General features: G+C 43.7%; 1 protein-coding gene across 7 annotated transcripts in view; it reads left to right on the top strand.

The window, feature by feature from the left end:
* The window catches only part of NCOA3 (nuclear receptor coactivator 3), a 558,025-nt gene that overhangs the window by 153,743 nt on the left and 386,800 nt on the right, over positions 1-17,482 (top strand). For 3 of the 7 annotated variants that reach the window (XM_069243453.1, XM_069243460.1, XM_069243458.1), the window contains exon 3: positions 4,541-4,650. The exons of 3 other annotated variants lie outside the window; for them this stretch is intronic. The gene's annotated coding sequence lies outside the window, so the exon portion shown is untranslated. Of the gene's footprint in view, positions 1-4,538; positions 4,651-17,482 lie in introns of those variants that run through there. One more of the 7 variants, XM_069243455.1, reaches the window with a different exon arrangement.

Genomic DNA, 17,482 nt, shown 5'->3' with positions numbered 1-17,482 from the left:
GGCGAAAAAAGGTCAACAGGGCCTCTTCAGGCCAATTCTGGACTTACGGCTCCTGAACAAGTACATAAGAAAACAGAAGTTCAGGATGCTAGCCCTTCACCAGATTGTCCCGCAACTGCATCAGGGAGACTGGATGTGCTCCATCGACCTACAGGATGCATATTTTCACATCCCAATAGCATCCAAACATCGGAAATGTTTACGTTTCCAGATAGCGTCACAGCACTACCAATTCAGAGTCCTTCCATTCGGCCTGAAGTCTGCACCCCGAGTCTTTTCAAAATGTGTAGCAGTGGTAGCGGCATATCTTCGAAGACAAAAAATATTCGTCTACCCCTACCTGGACGACTGGCTAGTGAAGGCCTCCTCTCCAGATCAGGCGAGAGAACATCGAGACATCGTACTAAGAACTTTCGAGTCTCTAGGTCTTCAAATCAACCACAACAAGTCAACCCTGATTCCAACACAAAACCTCCACTACCTGGGAGCGATACTAAACACAGAGCTCCAAAGAGTGTATCCTTCGGAGGAACGACTTTTATCAATCCACAGGAAGTGTCAACAACTATTAACAGCCGATGCACCTACTGCTCGTCAGGTGACATCGCTTCTGGGCTCCATGGCTTCATGCATCTTCATTGTCCCGAATGCCAGGCTACGCATGAGGCCCCTTCAGGAGGCATTAGAGAACAATTGGAGCCAAAAGACGGGTCACTGGGAGGACAGAGTTCGACTACCAGCAGTGGCTTTTCAATCACTACAATGGTGGATGCACAGACCTCACCTGTCGATAGGTTCTCCGTTTCACCAGACAATTCCAGCCGACATTCTGGTAACGGATGCGTCTCTTCAGGGTTGGGGTGCTCATCTGGGTTCCTTCCAAGCTCAGGGTCTGTGGTCCGACAAGGAAAAGAACTATCACATAAATCTACTGGAGCTCAGAGCAGTCCATCTGGCTCTCAAATCTTTCTCTCCATTGGTTCAGGGGAAATCTCTCCTAATTCAGACAGACAATACAACCACAATGTATTACCTGAACAAACAGGGAGGAACAAGATCACTACCTCTGTCTCGAGAATCCCAAACGATATGGCATTGGCTCCTGGCCAGGGGAATGTCTATCACAGCGGTACACCTGCCAGGTCAGCAAAACGTAGAGGCAGATTTCCTGAGCAGACATCTAGAAGACGCGCACGACTGGGTCCTACACGACGAAGTCGTCGAGGACATCTTCGGTCAATGGGGTCGACCCCAGTTGGATCTCTTTGCAGACGAAACAAACAAGAAATGCCCAGACTTCGCATCCAGGTTCTGCCGTCCGGGATCTCAAGGGAATGCCCTGTTGATCAACTCGTCAGGGACATTTCTCTACGCCTTTTCACCGATTCCCCTCATACCGGCAGTAATCAACAAATTTTACAACTCCAGAACCAGAATGATTCTGATAGCGCCACAATGGCCCCGCCAATTCTGGTACACGGACCTACTCAACTTATCGGAAAAACCTCACAGGAGGTTGCCGTGCAGACCGGATCTCCTGAGCAGAATGGAAGGCAGAATCCTACATCCCAACCTTCCCTCTCTGAGCTTGACAGCATGGCTCCTGAATTCCTACAGTATGGGCACCTAGGGCTCTCACAGGAGTGCATGAACATCTTGAAAGAGTCAAAACGACCTTCCACGCGGCGTTCTTACGCTTTTAAGTGGAAGAGATTTTACATCTGGTGCTCTCAACAAGGTATAAATCCCATACGAGCTCAGGAGGACGTCATTCTGTCCTATTTGCTTCATCTGGCGAAGTCTGGTCTGCAGGTATCTTCTATTAAGGTTCATTTGTCTGCAATTACAGCGTATCGTAAGTCGCCTTCTCAGGAATCCTTCTTTACGATACCTGTAGTCAAGGATTTTTTAGAAGGCTTGAAAAAGGTTTTTCCTCCCATTCGGAGACCTTCTCCTCCATGGGAACTGAATGTAGTCCTGTCAAAGCTTATGGGCCCTCCCTTTGAACCTATCCACAAGGCCTCTTTACATCACCTTACGTGGAAGACGGCTTTTTTGGTGGCCATTACTTCAGCGAGGAGGGTCAGCGAAATTCAGGCTCTGTCTTGCAGAGAACCGTACACGGTTTTTCACGATAATAGAGTGGTTCTGCGAACTCACCCATCTTTCCTTCCGAAGGTGGTGTCAGAATTCCATATCAATCAGACTATATCTTTACCGACTTTCTTTCCCAATCCGGAGACTCCGGCTGAGAAAGCATTGCATTCTTTAGACTTGAAAAGAGTGCTGAAATTCTATTTGGACAAAACAAAACCGATTAGACATTCTAACCATTTGTTTCTAAATTATGGTCATTTAAGAACAGGAGAGGCAGCGTCTAAACGAACGATATCAAGATGGATTGTGTCTTGTATTGTTAACTCTTACCAACTGGCTAATAAGCGATTACTGGCTAGGCCAAAAGCGCATTCCACAAGGGGAAAAGCGGCTACTGCTGCCCTCCTTAACAATGTACCAATTTCCGAGATTTGTAAGGCTGCTACATGGAAGTCTGTGCATACCTTTACTAAGCATTACTGTTTAGACTCGGATGCAAGAGCGGATGCCCAGGTGGGGCAGGCCTCTCTTAGAAATCTATTTGCATGAATATATATTCTTTCCTGCACTTCTTTCAGACAGTCCGCAGAGTTTAGGGATGGGCTTGCTAATCTATTCAATGTTTATGACTATTGATGAGGATCCCCTGGAAGAGAAGGATAAGTTACTTACCTGTAAATCCTAGTTCTCTTCCAGGGGTATCCTCATCAAAGTCATAAACAACCCACCCTCCTCCCCGGACTCAAGTCTCCTAGAAGTGCAGGACAGATTATTTTTCTAATCAGTTACACAGATTGTCACCGTAAAAAAGTACTGACCTAACTGTGAACCAACTGTCACCTTCCCTTCACCCCTGAGGCATGGTGGGATACTGGAGGTGCTCAGGGTCTTAAAGGCACGGTGCCAAAGTTTTTATGGTTCTCCTGTGTTAACCTGCATGCAGCCTATTGGCTAAGAATGCTTCATTGTTTTTCAATGTAGTTTTTTCTATTTTTCTCTGCTATTTACTGCTGTTTACTTCCCTAAGTCCAGTTTTTGGGGGCTTAGGTAGATATTTATGATCTATTGTGATTTTATAATATAAAAAAAAAAATTTAAAAAAAAAAAACTTGCATAGAAATAAAGCATTTTAGCCTATTTATGATTATAGCCTGCATTGCTGTTTTACACATGATAATATGTATGTATTTTATATATATATATGCTCCGGGGTCCCCGCACAAGGGCGGGAATATTCAATGTTTATGACTTTGATGAGGATACCCCTGGAAGAGAACTAGGATTTACAGGTAAGTAACTTATCCTTCTTTCTACACCATCTCTGGGTAGTGGGGACACCAAAATAATAAACCCTCCCACCATTCAATGGCTTTTTAAGCACTCTTGTGGCTTAAACTTTTGTTTTACAACTGGAAGAAGTTGTGTTTTATGGGTCTTGTTTGTAATATCATTTTATAGGCCTATTACCCCTGAAAATGTGTAACGCTCTCTAGGGGTTAAATATATGGTTACACTGCATTAGTTTCTCCCATTCTTTACTCATGTGGTTATGCTCTATATGGGCTGACTGCATGGTTACATGGCCATATTTCTTCCAAATGCTGTCTTTATTGTGGTGTTCTCTAGAGGCTGTTCTGTGCATTGCAGCCAACATACTATAATATGGCATGAAAACTCACCCCATAATGCTTTGCAGGGCATTATTATTACAAAACATTTTTGCTCATAACTTATCCTGTGGTGGTCCTAGGACAGTTGGACCACCTTCAAAACGCTTTGTCTGCATCATCCTTGGATCCCCACACTAGGTTAGTGGGGACCCCAAAATAATAACCACTCCCCCCATTTAGTCTCTTTCAAGCTTTCTCATGGCTAGAACTTTTGTTTTACAACTGGGAGAAGTTTGTTTTAAAGGCCTTATTTGTAATATCATTGTAGTAGGCCTGCTAGCCTTAAAAACTCTCTCTGTAGGGGCCAATTATATGGTTACACTGCATTACTTTCTCCTGTTTTTTCCTGGGGGTTATGTCCTGTAGGGGCTAACAATAGGATTACATGACCATGTTTCTTAAAACTGATATTTTTGTTATGGTGCCCTAGGGACTGTTTTGAGCATTCCAGTCTAATGGCAAAAGTTTATTTCTGATAAGTTTTTATTGTAATTGTGTATGCTTTAATAATCTCCCCTTATTACAGTTATGACCATGATTCAGGCTAGTTTAACATCCTTCTTACACTATGACTGTTTGAACACTCTTGGTATGTTTGGGTGATGACCTTTCTTGTTTATTTCTCCTCTGTGCTGTCTTGTGTATTTTTTGAGGAATTGTGTTAGCCAGCCAGCAACTCTGATGGTGGGGTGGTGAAAGTGGTATTCTATTGGAATTAGCATGGCAGATTTAAATTAGGGTGTTAAATGCAACATTTTAATTTTTTGCTGCAGATGGAGGAAGAAGGTAAATGAAAGTGCTTTAGTTACATGCAGGGTCACTGGAATTATATGGCAGGAAAAGACGGAACTATGAGCTAGGGCTGACCAATTTATGTGGTAAGGTAAGTCCAGTTATGAATTTACAATGCCAATAGCTCTAACTCAAGCACATGCGTGATCAATTGCATTGGAAATGCTTGTTTTAATTTGACTTTGTTTAAACAGCACCTTTCCAAGTCTTAAATCGGTATTGTGACAATTTTTCATTAAGTCCTGAGTAATTTGGAGGGCTGTTATGAATCACGGTGAACACTGTACAGTTAAACCTAGACAGGGTCCAGTCAGTGCAAGACATTGATGAAACCACCCCACCTTGAAGTCCAGTCTAGCAGCAGTACAAGAATAAAAACCAACTTCAAAGGTGATGGCCTGACTCCAATAAATAAGCAGTACAAGGTAACAGATTAACACTAGCCATTCTGTAAGCTAAAACCTAGTTAAAATGACCTACCAAAACGGACTTCCTATCCTTGTCATAAAGCTATTTTTTTTTGGTTAAGAAACTCGTGACTTGTAGATTCAGAGTGAAATAGTAATCCTAAGCACGTGTTCAGTTTGTCATGGTTCATATGTATCACTTTACAGCTCCTATAGAAGGGGAGCTTTGGTTTGCTGGTAACTTGGTCCAGGCTTTCTGGGCAACTTGTGATGCCAAAAAGAAAACAGATATTTTTTGTGTACTCAATGAAGTACATAGGCACTGTATGGGTGAGCTCTTTTGTAGGCTCACATTAGATTACATTGATGTCCCTAAACTGAGGGAAGGTATCACTCCTTCACTTATCACACCGATCCATTGAATGGCAGGTATATGGACTAGGGGTGGGGGGGTGTTCTGCCAGAAGCATGAGCATACTTCAAAACTAGCAGTATATTCTCATATCCTCATGATCCAGCCGTTTTATTTGGAAGGATGTTTCTCGTTCCTGCAGATTCTTTAACATAGTTTAAGTGGAAAATGGTCTGTTAGTCTAAACTTTGGCTGTGTACCCCGGTGTTTAATGGCGCTGTGAACACCATTACCCTAAATGTATCAGAACAAGCAACTATCAACCCACCACGTTATAGTGCAAGGGTAATTCTTACTCCTACAAATAAAAATCATACATTCCTTTTTTTGTATGTTAATGAACCTGAGAGGTGAATGATTTAGTGCATACCTTCAGTCCCCTTACACATAAAACTCTTTCTAATCACTCATTACTTAAGTTATGACCTCACTAGTTGCCTGCAGTAAAGTATAGGTGCTCTGCTGTAAGAACAATACAGTTAAGATCGGACGTCACACATTCTACTGCCAGCAAACAGCAGATTTGTAATTGATGTTTAAACAAGGAAAGGGAGACTTAGCTTTTCGGCTATTTATTCTGAAAAATAATTTAAGGCTGTACATTTATTACTTCACTTAGTTTACTACAGTAAAGCATGAATTTAATCTGTAGGTTACTACACATTTGAAAAGGACATACATGAATCTGCAGCACTGTTATGGTAGAGGTTTCAGCACCTATAATGTGGTCTCGTTGCACTGTTGGAGTTTGAGTACATTCACACCTGAGTACCAAGGAATTTCATTTTTACAACAAACAAAAATTGTTACTTGAGCGATTAGGGCCTAGTTGTAAAGTTTACATCGGGATGAACCTAGTCTTTACAGTGGATGCCTAGCTTCTGCTATCCAATACATGAAATAGTGTACAAATATTAAATATTAAAGTAGTTAGCATTCCCATGGGTTGGATCCTTTGCATGGAGAATGCACATCATCCATGTATTTAGCCCTGTACTCTGGCCTTGCATATATGAGCTTGGCGTAACACTTTTTAAAAATTCAACTTTACTTTATTACACCTACGCAAACTTGTACTTAAATGCAGTAGTAAAAAACATGAGCCCAGCCAAATGCAATTGGTCTCGCATTTTGCTTGAGTTAGAGCTATTAGCGTTTTAAACTCCTAGCAGGACTTTTCTTGCCACATAAATTGAAAATTAAAAGTAAAACAGTTTCACATAAGTGAGACGATTCACAGTGCCGCGGCCGCCATGAGCATCACCGTGAAGAGACACACAAAAGGAAAAAGAAGTTTGCCCTCAGTCAGACTTATTGGCAAAAGTGCAATTAGCCATTTAACAGGGGCGATAGCCAAGGCAGTAACAAAACCTTCCCAAGGAGGGACAAACGTAAGCTGTTTACCAATGTCATCAAAGGATTTTTGAAGGGCAAGCCTACAGACGAGTGGTAGTGATAGGCGTGATGTGGGCATTGTTAAAAGCCCAGATACATACCAACATGTCAGAAAAGCATCGCTTGCATGCTGCTATGGTCGACCTAAAAAGGAGCTCATATTTTAATATCAATGATCCCTTTGAGCGTCCTAGTGTAACAAATCAGCAGGAGACGGTGGCCAGAAAAGGGAAAGCCTAGATTCAAAACGGCAAGCCTTGGCAGCGTCAATAGGTCTTTCTTGTGACACCAAGAGCAGTCCTATAGCCTTCTTTGAAAGTGCTTTGTTTTTAGCATAATATATTGGAAGATTACTGGCTTTTGCATGCAAGCATAACCTCCATCTTGTAATGTAGTTTGATTTGTTTTTAATAAAATACATTAAAAGATGGCCACACCACATAGAGATTGTAAAGATGACGGCTATATATACGTGTTGTACAAATACACTTAACTATGATATATTTATCTGCTTCATGTTGCATTACCTACCTGTGTCCACTTAGCTTATGTCTTTCTTTTAAGTCTAATCTTTTAGGTAGCGTTTTATTGTTAAATTTGTGAAAACATTTATGAATACCCATTTGGCAGCTGTTAGCAGGTGGGAATGGTTGCATTATTTTTTATGGCTGCTCTACAAGGTTTCATACAGCATTTACTGTTAACTCAGCGCTGGTGTCCAGGTGACAATGGGGCTTGTCAAAGTTAGCGAGTGGGATAGATTCCATAGCAGCTGCTAACTGTATGGTTTTGCCATTAGTGGTGTGTCCAGCCATGATTTTGTCTTCATTCAGTATGAGCCGTAATTTGGGTATGCATCCTTTCTTCTGCTTTCTCCACTTAAATTGTCACTTCACAAAATAGGATTGCTACACTACACAGATACAGGTTGTAGGAAGTTGGCTCTGTATGTGCTATTTCAAAGTAAGGAATAGCATGCACAGAGTCCAAGGGTTCCCCTTAGAGGTAAGATAGTGGCAAAAAGAGATAATACTAATGCTCTATTTTGTGGTAGTGTGGTCGAGCAGTAGGCTTATCCAAGGAGTAGTGTTAAGCATTTGTTGTACATACACACAGGCAATAAATGAGGAACACACACTCGGAGACAAATCCAGCCAATAGGTTTTGTTATAGAAAAAATATATTTTCTTAGTTTATTTTAAGAACCACAGGTTCAAATTCTACATGTAATATCTCATTTGAAAGGTATTGCAGGTAAGTACTTTAGGAACTTTGAATAATTACAGTAGCATATATACTTGTTACATAAAACACAATAAGCTGTTTTAAAAGTGGACACTTAGTGCAATTTTCACAGTTCCTGGGGGAGGTAAAGTATTGTTAGGTTTCACAGGTAAGTAAGTCACTTACAGGTTTCAGTTTTGGGTCCAAGGTAGCCCACCGTTGGGGGTTCAGAGCAAACCCAAAGTTACCACACCAGCAGCTCAGGGCCGGTCAGGTGCAGAGGTCAAAGAGGTGCCCAAAACACAGGCTTCAATGGAGAGAAGGGGGTGCCCCGGTTCCAGTCTGCCAGCAGGTAAGTACCCGCGTCTTCGGAGGGCAGACCAGGGGGGTTTTGTAGGGCACCGGGGGGGACACGAGTCAGCACAAAAAGTACACCCTCAGCAGCGCGGGGGCGGCCGGGTGCAGTGTGCAAACACGCGTCGGGTTTTCAATGGTTTTCAATGAGAGACCAAGGGGTCTCTTCAGCGGTGTAGGCAGGCAAGGGGGGGGGCTCCTCGGGGTAGCCACCACCTGGGCAAGGTAGAGGGCCTCCTGCGGGTCACTCCTGCACAGAAGTTCTGTTCCTTCAGGTGCTGAGGGCTGCGGGTGCAGGGTCTTTTCCAGCTGTCGGGACTTTAGGTTCAGGCAGTCGCGGTCAGGGGGAGCCTCGGGATTCCCTCTGCAGGCGTCGCTGTGGGGGCTCAGGGGGGACAACTTTGGTTACTCACGGACTCGGAGTCGCCGGAGGGTCCTCCCTGAGGTGTTGGTTCTCCACCAGTCGAGTCGGGGTCGCCGGGTGCAGTGTTGCAAGTCTCACGCTTCTTGCGGGGAGTTGCAGGGGTCTTTAAATCTGCTCCTTTGAAACAAAGTTGAAGTTCTTTTGGAGCAGTGCCGCTGTCCTCTGGAGTTTCTTGTCTTTCTTGAAGCAGGGCATTCCTCAGAGGATTCAGAGGTCGCTGGTCCCTTGGAAAGCGTCGCTGGAGCAGGTTTCTTTGGAAGGCAGGAGACAGGCCGGTAAGTCTGGGGCCTCAGAGTGACAAAGGCACTCTCCCCATGGGGCCAGCAACATGTCTCGGTTGTGGCAGGCTGCTGGAACCAGTCAGCCTACACAGATAGTCGGTTAAGGTTTCAGGGGGCACCTCTAAGGTGCCCTCTGGGGTGTATTTTACAATAAAATGTACACTGGCATCAGTGTGCATTTATTGTGCTGAGAAGTTTGATATCAAACTTCCCAGTTTTCAGTGTAGCCATTATGGTGCTGTTGAGTTCGTGTAAAACAGACTCCCAGACCATATACTCTTATGGCTACCCTGCACTTACAATGTCTAAGGTTTGGCTTAGACACTGTAGGGGCACAGTGCTCATGCACTGGTGCCCTCACCTATGGTATAGTGCACCCTGCCTTAGGGCTGTAAGGCCTGCTAGAGGGGTGACTTATCTATACCTGCATAGGCAGTGAGAGGCTGGCATGGCACCCTGAGGGGAGTGTGTGAGAAAGTAGCCTCTTTCTAGCCTTGTTACCCCCCACTTTTGGCCTGTTTGTGAGTGTATGTCAGGGTGTTTTCACTGTCTCACTGGGATCCTGCTAGCCAGGGCCCAGTGCTCATAGTGAAAACCCTATGTTTTCAGTATGTTTGTTATGTGTCACTGGGACCCTGCTAGTCAGGACCCCAGTGCTCATAAGTTTGTGGCCTATATGTATGTGTTCCCCGTGTGGTGCCTAACTGTCTCACTGAGGCTCTGCTAACCAGAACCTCAGTGGTTATGCTCTCTCATTTCTTTCAAATTGTCAATAACAGGCTAGTGACCAATTTTAGCAATTTACATTGGCTTACTGGAACACCCTTATAATTCCATAGTATATGGTACTGAGGTACCCAGGATATTGGGGTTCCAGGAGATCCCTATGGGCTGCAGCATTCCTTTTGCCACCCATAGGGAGCTCTGACAATTCTTACACAGGCCTGCCACTGCAGCCTGAGTGAAATAACGTCCACGTTATTTCACAGCCATTTTACACTGCACTTAAGTAACTTATAAGTCACCTATATGGCTAACCTTTACCTGGTAAAGGTTAGGTGCAAAGTTACTTAGTGTGAGGGCACCCTGGCACTAGCCAAGGTGCCCCCACATTGTTCAGAGCCAATTCCCTGAACTTTGTGAGTGCGGGGACACCATTACACGCGTGCACTACATATAGGTCACTACCTATATGTAGCTTCACAATGGTAACTCCGAATATGGCCATGTAACATGTCTATGATCATGGAATTGCCCCCTCTATACCATCCTGGCATAGTTGGCACAATCCCATGATCCCAGTGGTCTGTAGCACAGACCCTGGTACTGCCAAACTGCCTTTCCCGGGGTTTCACTGCAGCTGCTGCTGCTGCCAACCCCTCAGACAGGCATCTGCCCTCCTGGGCAGGCCAGGCCTGGCCCAGGATGGCAGAACAAAGGACTTCCTCAGAGAGAGGGTGTTACACCCTCTCCCTTTGGAAAATGGTGTGAAGGCAGGGGAGGAGTAGCCTCCCCCAGCCTCTGGAAATGCTTTCTTGGGCACAGATGTGCCCAATTCTGCATAAGCCAGTCTACACCGGTTCAGGGGACCCCTTAGCCCTGCTCTGGCACAAAACTGGACAAAGGAAAGGGGAGTAACCACTCCCCTGACCTGCACCTCCCCTGGGAGGTGTCCAGAGCTCCTCCAGTGTGCTCCAGACCTCTGCCATCTTGGAAACAGAGGTGCTGCTGGCACACTGGACTGCTCTGAGTGGCCAGTGCCACCAGGTGACGTCGGAGACTCCTTCTGATAGGCTCCTTCAGGTGTTGCTAGCCTATCCTCTCTCCTAGGTAGCCAAACCCTCTTTTTTGGCTATTTAGGGTCAACTTTAGATAACGAATGCAAGAGCTCATCCGAGTTCCTCTGCATCTCTCTCTTCACCTTCTGCCAAGGAATCGACTGCTGACCGCGCTGGAAGCCTGCAAAACTGCAACATAGTAGCTAAGACGACTACTGCAACTCTGTAACGCTGATCCTGCCGCCTTCTCGACTGTTTTCCTGGTGGTGCATGCTGTGGGGGTAGTCTGCCTCCTCTCTGCACTAGAAGCTCCGAAGAAATCTCCCGTGGGTCGACGGAATTTTCCCCCTGCAACCGCAGCCACCAAAAAGCTGCATTACCGGTCCCTTGGGTCTCCTCTCAGCACGACGAAGCGAGGTCCCTCGAATCCAGCAACTCTGTCCAAGTGACCCCCACAGTCCAGTGACTCTTCAGTCCAAGTTTGGTGGAGGTAAGTCCTTGCTTCACCTCGCTAGACTGCATTGCTGGAAAACCGCGACTTTTGCAGCTACTCCGGCCCCTGTGCACTTGCGGCAGAAATCCTTTGTGCACAGCCAAGCCTGGGTCCACGGCACTCTAACCTGCATTGCACGAGTTTCTAAGTTGGTCTCCGGCGACGTGGGACTCCTTTGTGCGACTTCGGGTGAGCACCGTTTCATGCATCCTCGTAGTGCCTGTTTCTGGCACTTCTCCAGGTGCTACCTGCTGCTGAGAGGGCTCCTTGTCTTGCTCGACGTCCCCTCTCTCTCCTGACGCAATTTGCGACATCCTGGTCCTTCCTGGGCCACAGCAGCATCCAAAAACACTTACCGCACGATTTGCAGCTAGCAAGGCTTGTTGGCGTTCTTTCGGCGGGAAAACACTTCTGCACGACTCTCCAAGGCGAGAGGGATCCGTCCACCAAAGGGGAAGTCTCTAGCCCTTTTCGTTCCTGCAGAAACCTCAGCTTCTTCTGTCCAGTAGAAGCTTCTTTGCACCCGCAGCTGGCATTTCCTGGGCATCTGCCCATCTCCGACTTGCTTGTGACTTTTGGACTTGGTCCCCTTGTTCCACAGGTTCCCAAGATTGGAAATCCATCGTTGTTGCATTGTTGGTTTGTGTCTTTCCTGCATTATTCCTCTAACACGACTTCTTTGTCCTTAGGGGAACTTTAGTGCACTTTGCACTCACTTTTCAGGGTCTTGGGGAAGGTTATTTTTCTAACTCTCGCTATTTTCTAATAGTCCCAGCAACCCTCTACAAGGTCACATAGGTTTGGGGTCCATTCGTGGTTTGCATTCCACTTTTGGTGTATATGGTTTGTGTTGCCCCTATCCCTATGTGTCCCCATTGCATCCTATTGTAACTATATATTGTTTGCACTGTTTTCTAAGACTATACTGCATATTTTTGGTATTGTGTATATATATCTTGTGTATATTTCCTATCCTCTCACTGAGGGTACACTCTGAGATATTTTGGCATATTGTCATAAAAATAAAGTACCTTTATTTTTAGTATAACTGTGTATTGTGTTTTCTTATGATATTGTGCATATGACACTAAGTGGTACTGTGGTAGCTTCACACGTCTCCTAGTTCAGCCTAAGCTGCTCTGCTAAGCTACCATTATCTATCAGCCTAAGCTGCTAGACACCCTATACACTAATAAGGGATAACTGGGCCTGGCGCAAGGTGCAAGTCCCCCTTGGTACTCACTACAAGCCAGTCCAGCCTCCTACAGAGTGCCATGTCGACTTACTCGTTTTGTTCTCACCAGCATACACAAGCTAGCAAGCAGTGTGTCTGTGCTGAGTGAGGGGTCTCCAGGGTGGCATAAGACATGCTGCAGCCCTTAGAGACCTTCCTTGGCATCAGGGCCCTTGGTACCAGGGGTACCATTTACAAGGGACTTATCTGGATGCCAGGGTGTGCCAATTGTGGATACAAAAGTACAGGTTAGGGAAAGAACACTGGTGCTGGGGCCTGGTTAGCAGGCCTCAGCACACTTTCAATTCAAAACATAGCATCAGCAAAGGCAAAAAGTCAGGGGGTAACCATGCCAAGGAGGCATTTCCTTACACAGGTATTGTCCCAATGCTTTTGATGCTCTTTTTTCATGCAGGGTAGCTTGCTGCACAGCTGAAGACTTGTATTGTGAGACAAATAATGGCTAACTCTTGTATCTAATTGACATCTGTTACATTGAAATAGATTATTCCATTGGTGCATTGGATGGTAAACATGGAACGTATTGACTGTACTTTGATGCAGCTGTGCCCAGATGGTTTACCCTGAAATTGCTTCCGTTTTTTGTCCAATATCTTTTTGTTTTCCAGTATTCTCCTGTAGTGTTTTCAAGCATATGATCAGAACTTTATTGGGCTAGGCACCTACACCAGTATCCACAGTGTAAGCCTCGGTTATATCAAAATATTTCTCCTTTGTCCACTGTAAAATCCTTAAGATTTCCCAATACTTCCCATTGACTTGTAGAATTGTAGTGCTTGTGATTATTTCATCACGCCTTGGTTACTATAAATCTGTGGGCTTATTTTAGGACTTTCAATACAGGAAACATCACTAGACACTTAGTCAAACTGCATGGCCCTCAGTGGCCAAAAGTTAATTTATTCTTGCAAACCTTGCATATGACACTGTTAGTTGTTAAGAATTATGTTATGCCTTGCTTTCTTGCAGTTGCGCTTACATATATATATTTCATTGTATTCTCACCAACATTTTCTGCCTGCCTCATAACTATCCGTAGAGACACAACAGGAGGTTTATGCTTTTCATATCTTATCCCAAAAACCTAAGCATGTAGTAAGCCAAATGTATAATCCTTTTGTAAACAACTCGTGAGCTGGAGATTTAGAACTTGAGTTATCCCACAAATCTCATTTTCTTATCACAAAAATTCAGATTTGTAAAATGTATATCATCCTCCTCAGTACTTACACTGCAAATTTGTAATATACTATACTGAGACCTTGGCTGGCCTGTTTTTACTTCTATGGGTGACAAAAATGATCAATGAGTATGTAAGTAGAAACAGCTAGGATTATGGTCCAGTTATAATAAATGTCATTTAATGAAATGGACATAAAAATGCTTTGTAGAGTCATTTAAGTTAATTGCCTTATGGATTGATTGACCCGCAACGAATTCTATAAAAAAAAACATTAAAGCCATGCAACTAGTTTACTTATGTAAAAATGATTTGGTGGTGTTGTTTGTAAGTTTAGCCTGTACTGTTTTTCTTGATTAATAGATTTTGGATTCTGTATCAGTATTGTACTTTGCCTTGTTAAACTGCTGCCAGAAAACAAAGCTGCTTTATAAACCCCTCACCAAGCACTTCGATTCAAGTGACTTGCATTTCAGGTTTAAATTGGAACACCTTAAATAAAGTGTCCTTTCTTCAATATAGCTGTGTTGTATTCTGGAACGTGGTTCAACAAAGTATAGAATCAAATAAGCAGATGTTATTGTGGTATAAATGAGCAAAAGGTGCTTAACTCAGCAGCTAAAACGAATTATGAATTAGAAAAAAAATAAGTGAAGTACTAATGAGAGATCATTGACAGAACAACAAACATAACCAAGTGATAGTACTTTTAGTGCAGGGAGAATGAATGAAGGCAGCAGTTGGTGTTTTTTCACATGTCCAGCAATGTACTATTTTAAGGACTGATTTTTAGCCCATATTGGTATTATCTGCTACACAATGGGAATCTGACATTCTTGAGCTCAGTAGACTTGTTTACAAAGAACTCTATAGTATAGAAGTTCCATTTTCATTGCGGTAAGACCGATACCCATTTTATAGTGGCACTAATTGGTGCTTTGAAAAGGAGCCTGTTTTGCAAGTATGTCTACCTTCCTAGGGTAGGAGATGATGTTCCTTGGAATGAACATGTTCTTGATGCATTGTATGTAAATTAGGGAGACTTATGTTCTGTGCACCCACCATTGGTCAGCTATGAAGCTTAGTGTTACTACAATTTAGTTATCTAGTAATAGAAAACAACATAGATGTAGCAGACCTGATCCTTTTAACAAAAGGTCTATACACACAGAACTAAGCATAAATTTGATTGCAAACGGGGTGCCACTACTGAAAGTCCTCAGACATGTTGACAGTGCCTGATGCTTAGTCTCAAAGCACTGGATCATCTAGTATGTTAATTATTCTCATCCTTTTCTGCTGCAGCTATATTGAGACCACATGATAGCCCATGATTCCTGGTCAGTTCATGCATCTGCTCAGTGGTTGCATGTCTGTCCCCAAAACGCTTTTGATGCAAAAACGCATAATCGTGTTGCCTCCTTTTACTGAATACTAGACTACTTCCACAGTGTGAGTCTGATAGACCGCATAGATCCACCCATTCATGCTCTGTGCTCACTACAGCATGGCCTGGAGAAAAGAACGGTAACTACTTACATTGGTGTGCATCCACCAACCACCGAAGTTCTGTGCTTTTGGAACTGCAAATGGGTGTTTCGATGGGTAGGAGTACTACAACAGTAGGTGACAGTGCGCATATGTCGTATAGTACAATACATTGAGTACTTGAAATACATTGCAACAGCCATGTTGGTGTTGTGGTATACTTCATCGTAGACAATTGAACATCTTTGTCTGCATGCTAGGAGATGTGACTACAACAGTTTTCCAGAGAAACCAAAGTGTATTGCACGTACTGACCTGCTACTGGCAAGTGCTTACATTAAATATTAAGTATTAAACAGCTGCCACCTGTCTGCTTGCTGCAACACTTAAACATCTAATTGTTTTCCCACTTTTTACTCAAACTAGTTCCCTGATTGTCGAATATTTATGAATTTTGGTGCGAAGTTTGCCTCACTGCTCCCGCTAGATTGGGCCTATACAAATTTAGCTGCACTTTCTGAGACACATTTACTAGAATAATTTCCACCACTCCACTGGCTTTGCTTCTCTTGTTATCAATTGTCCCACAGCTATATCTCGGTTAGAATCTACTCTCCTTATTTACACCTTTCTGCTTGTTGAAGTAGAACTGTCTACCAAGACCATTGGATCGAAAGGCTGCTTCCTGTGTTTGGGTTAGCTCAGCAATGACCAGGTGCTGATAAATATGGACCTGCTGAAATTATTGAGGTATCTCGCCCAGTGTGTGTTGTGGAATCATGAAACTGACAGGCTTATGTATTCTGTTTCTCCAGGGAGGTGCAAACTATGCTTTAAAAAACTATAGGGCTGTTGTTGGTCTCAGTGGCTGAGTTTCATAAATTCCTGATGCTGCACAGGGACTGTTCAAGAAAATATCAAAGCCTCTAAATTATTAACATAAATATTATCTGTTTTAAGAATGCTTTATTATAGAGAATCTCTCAAATAACAAACAGTGATAGCCATGACATGTTTGTGACAGTTACCGAACACTGTAACCTCCATCATCCTCTTCCTCTTCCCCTTTCGCCCCTCGCCCTCACACCCCTCCCATCACTTACAAAGTCCAGCCTCTGCACCATTATATCACAACCTTTTTCAGCTCTAAGACTGAGGTGTTAAGGAGTGAAAAACATCTTAAACCTTTCACCCAATCAAGGAGAAAGGCCTCATTTGACAAGTCAGAACAAGGCACATCAGCGATAACATTGTTCAATCTTTTCATAAAAATGTATGCTCGAATATTAGGCTTCCAAAGCATTTCTGAAAGAACAGAAGTGGTCCTCACACCCACCTTCAGAATACTCGGGTCCCCAATGAACTTATAGTTTATATCCTTCATACTTTCAGCTCTTCAGTCCTGACATATCTTGCCAGAAATATACTTCCACTCTTCTCACACTTCTGCAGGCCTTGGCTTCTTCCCACAAAACTTGAGGAAATGTCACTGAATGTTTTTTCTTCTAAACACATGCATAGAAATCCCTGCAGCTTCAGTTTGGCCTTGTGGTGTTTGTGTTTAGATACATTAAGATGTCAGTGTCCCTATAGAGGTATAATCAAATCACCTGCCATTCCAGTTTGCAGTGCATTGTAGTCAGAGGTAATATGAGGCAGCAATGAGGAGGGCACTAAGAGGTAATTTATTCAGGGACGCGTGCAATGTGTGCAGGAGGTGAAAGTTTGTTTCTGAGCAGTTGGGCGGCTTAGTTGCCATGGGCCGACAAAAGAATAGTCCACTATCAGGCCATCCAGGATATGCCTAACTCTGAAGTGAGGGGCCATATGCCTACCTTATGTACTTAACAAAGGATCTAGAACGAAGTTCGATCTCTTCCAATTAGCAACTTAATTTGGAGAAGAAGTCTGTCCACTGCCCCAAAAACCCTTTTAACCCAAACTTGGACATAAATGGAACCCAGAATGATTATTTGCAGTTACATGGCTATATTTTATGAATACATTGTGCTCTCCTTGCTCCATCTGTGTCTGCTTTACCGGTACTAGGAGTCCCTTTCATATTAATATGGCTACCCCTCCTTTGTGGTAGGCCTTGGACATGCCAGTCTCTGCACCCGATTAGGAAATTTCACACACATGATGTTCACGCCCAAACCAGTCTTGTTTGTTTCTTACCTTCATTTTGGGAGACGTGCGTCTTGTTGATCAGTGTAATGTCTGATCTGGCAC

Source organism: Pleurodeles waltl, chromosome 7, assembly GCF_031143425.1.
Source record: "Pleurodeles waltl isolate 20211129_DDA chromosome 7, aPleWal1.hap1.20221129, whole genome shotgun sequence".
In the NCBI taxonomy this organism is placed as follows: Eukaryota; Metazoa; Chordata; class Amphibia; order Caudata; family Salamandridae; genus Pleurodeles; species Pleurodeles waltl.
Note: the sequence above shows the minus strand (reverse complement) of the source record. Positions and strands in the feature narration are given on the sequence as shown.